Here is a 3,691-nt window from a genome sequence, read left to right as displayed (position 1 = left end):
CCTGTCGAAAAAGTTGTGAAAAAAATATTTTTGTGTGCAACCGTACGCGAAATGAGCACTTCGCGTGCCTTGAGCAGGCCGCGAAATTGAATTTCGCAGCCGTTGCCTTGACGACGCCCGTAAAAGTAAAAGCCATTTCAATATTTATTTATTATCACAATTACAACATATCTATCTCTATATTTGCCGTGTGATCTTACAAAATCTGGATTGGGTACAGTTAAAGTTTTATTTATGCCAGTTTTTGTCTCAGGAACGGCCGCTATTAGTACAGAATTTTCATCTGGTTTGAAGTTCCCGCCAATTTCAAATGGAGTGGTGGCTTCATGAATGACGAGTCGGTAAAAAAGATCCCGATTATCGATCTAGAAGAATTATATAGGTTAATTTTTAACTGGTCAAAAAGGGAAATATCTAGTAACTAGTAACATATCCTGAATCCTGAATGGCATCAACAGACATTTTGGTTTATTTGTCTCTTCGCACGGCATCTGATATTTCCACGATTAAAATAACCTAAAAGGGAGCAGATGATAACTTATCTTAACAGAATTTAACATTTACCTGCCACAATAAATAAATTCCAGTAAATAGGTAAGCCAATGCAACATTATCCAACACGGTTTTCACATTCTTCTTGTTACATCAGTCTCAAAGTCACTGTAACATTTTTTTATATTGCTGTTTCGATTTTTCAGGTTTCAAATGCGACACTGCACAATTTATAATATTTTTTTAACTCTGGATGAGTACACGGAACAAGAGCTGCATATTTGCGGTATAATCTTACAAATTCTGGATTGGTGACAGTAAAAGTTCGTTTTATGCCAGTTTTTGTGTCAGGAACGGCCACTATTAATACAGAATGTTCATCATTTTGGTTAGTTCGTCTCTTCGCATGGCTCCTGATATTCCCATGATTAAAATGACCTAAAAAAGGGCAGATTATACAGCAAATCGATCTGGTCTCGTGTCAATACCTTAGACTATTTCGCCTGATAACCAACTGACTTTTTTTTAAAAAAGGTACCAATTTCAGAAACTTCGTAACACCAATGCCATCCCGAATGTTCAGCGTGAGCTTCAACATTGAATATGTGCTCCATAAAGTTGAACTTTTCACAGTTTTTGATTTTTCCATTAAATAAGCCAAAACAACAATCTCCGACACCGTTTTCATATTATTTTTATTACACCGCTCTTTAAAGTCATTGTAACACTTATCGTACTGCCGTTTGGACTTTTCTGGTATTAAATTGGACACTGCACAATCTGCAATATTTTTTAACTCCGGGGAAGTAGACGGAACAAAAACGTTGTAAATTTCTTGCGACATTTTTCTAATTTTTCTCAAAATGAATTCTTTTATTTATGTCGTTTCCATAGCGACATGGCGACATGTAGGCCGACTTTATTTTTATTGACAGTGAAGGAAATTTTACTTGTTCATTTTATAATTACAAATTTTCGGGTTGCACACAAAATGTTGTGTACACCTTGGCTACGAAATCCTTTGACGACCTCGAGATTGTTTTGTCTCGGCCGCAAAGCGGCCTTGACGACAATTTTTCTCTCGGTTCGTCAAAGTAGGATTTCGCAGCCTTGCTATACAAATAACTATTTAGCGCGCCGAAAGCGTCCAAAAGTGGAGATCGTCAGGTGCTGGTTGAGCCGACAATGGCGCTACTCTGGCGGCCGCTCGACGTACTATTATTTCGGCGCCCTGAAAATATTTTTTTCACAACTTTTTCGACAGTTTGGGATATTGAATTGTAATGTATCCGATAGTTTAAAACATCTTCCAACTTTATTCCAAAAATGGTTTGAATATTTTCATCGGAACAAAAGTTAACAGGGGGTTGAAAAATTAGCATGTAAAACCCTATGGCCAGTCTTAAAAAAAACTCACTGTACATATCTAAAAGATATGCTTGCTTTTGTTGTTTATTTAAAATAATAATGTCTGGTCTGTTATGCTGAATGTGAATGTCAGTTAAAACTGTTCGATCAAAATATAATTTGTAATTGTCATTTTCTAAACAACTTTCTGGTTTATAAATGTAATGTGGTTGTGTATCCTTTAATAAATTGAATTTAACTGCTAAATTCATGTGTATAATTTTTGCGAATATATCATGACGTTTTTTATATTCGCTTTGAGCCAAAACGGTGCAAGAAGAAATGATGTGTTCAATGGTTTCCCCTTCAGTTCCGCAAATCCTACATTTATCAATGATCGAATCTAAACCGCATATGTGTTTTTTTATAATATCTTGTATTGCAAATATAAAACCCTCAGTCTCAGGATGAATATTTGATTTTTTAAGCCATGCATGAGAAGCTTGAATATTAATTTCTGGCTGTTCTAGCTCTTTAAAATATCTCCCATGTAAAGACTTTTGTTTTATATTTGCTATAGTGTCAGGTATATTTGGCCCAACAATATCTGAAATTATATTATCACTTAAATTTAAAGGTGTGTAACCTTTATCTGCTGAAACCAAAGCATTAAAAAAAGTGTTATCACGAGCTCTATTGAGAAAATAATTTTTTAGTGAAGCAATTTGATTGTGTTGTAGAATTTCTAGATTTGAAAAACCCCTACCACCATTTTCGCGTGGTAAATTAAATCTTTCAATAGCAGATTTGGGGTGATGTTTACAAAATTTTGTAAAGAGAACTCTAGTTTGAATATTTATATTCTGTAAATTAGTTTTGGACCATTTTATAACACCAAAAGAATAGGTCAACAATGGAACAGCATATGTATTAACTGCTTTAATTAAATTATTACCGTTTAATTTTGATTTTAAAATAGATTTAATTCTTAAATAAAATTGTTTTTCTAAATTTTCTTTTATAATTGAATGTTGAATATGATTTGATTAATTAATACCTAAATATTTATAAAATTCTCCTTTATTTAAATTTTTAATGATTTCTCCTTCTTTAGTTATATATTCTAAATTTTCGTAATGACCGCGACATATTGATTGCGTTTTACACTTATCAATACCAAAACTCATGCCAATATCATTTGAGAAATTTTCAGTTATTGTTAGTAAAGATAAAATGTGATTCTTTTTAGATGCATAAAATTTTATGTCATCCATATAAAGAAGGTGATTTAATTTATTATTATTAACGGTAATACAATATAAACAAAGATGTATTCGTACATTCGTACCTTGCAATGTTATCGTAGTAGACTTAAAATAATTTTTTCGATTTCCAAAAGTTCGAAATTCTCTACTATGCAGGATTAGATATTGGTAGTGAATGATCTTGTACTTTGTGATAATATGTACGATTAGAGGTAGCTATCATGACAATTTCATACATATATTTCAAAATAATTGACTTGTTAAGTGCCACTTTCAAAGACCGCCAAATCAGCAAATAAGTCCAATAGAATTTTTCTGACGTTTACGGTAATCTCTTCTACACCGTAGTGCACCGTTAGTACGCAATTTTTGGGACATCCTGTATATAATCTATATACTGGGTGCCCCAAAATTCGCGGAACAACGTAGTAGTACGTTGTTAAGTAGTCATTAAGAGATCAGGTAAAAATGTTTAAAAAATCAATCTTCTTTTTTGTAGAAGATATGGACCTATTCGTTACACTAAATGTGGCAACATTTAAAAACATTCTATGCATCCCAATAGTCTGCAAATATTTCATTTTTGT

At 32.8% G+C, this 3,691-nt stretch overlaps 2 long non-coding RNA genes across 2 annotated transcripts; one reads left to right on the top strand and one right to left on the bottom strand.

The window, feature by feature from the left end:
- Positions 1-225: 225 nt before the first annotated feature.
- On the bottom strand, positions 226-1,114 carry LOC138136453 (uncharacterized). Its single transcript, XR_011161295.1, has 4 exons — positions 981-1,114; positions 565-930; positions 423-516; positions 226-365 (listed from the first exon to the last, which is right to left on the bottom strand). It is a non-coding gene; the product is annotated as an uncharacterized lncRNA (long non-coding RNA).
- Positions 456-2,106, top strand: LOC138136456 (uncharacterized). Its single transcript, XR_011161298.1, has 2 exons — positions 456-594; positions 699-2,106. It is a non-coding gene; the product is annotated as an uncharacterized lncRNA (long non-coding RNA).
- Positions 2,107-3,691: the final 1,585 nt, after the last annotated feature.

The sequence above is a fragment of the Tenebrio molitor genome, chromosome 8, assembly GCF_963966145.1.
Source record: "Tenebrio molitor chromosome 8, icTenMoli1.1, whole genome shotgun sequence".
In the NCBI taxonomy this organism is placed as follows: Eukaryota; Metazoa; Arthropoda; class Insecta; order Coleoptera; family Tenebrionidae; genus Tenebrio; species Tenebrio molitor.
The sequence above is the reverse complement of the archived record's forward strand: the minus strand, read 5'-3'. Positions and strand labels throughout refer to the sequence as shown.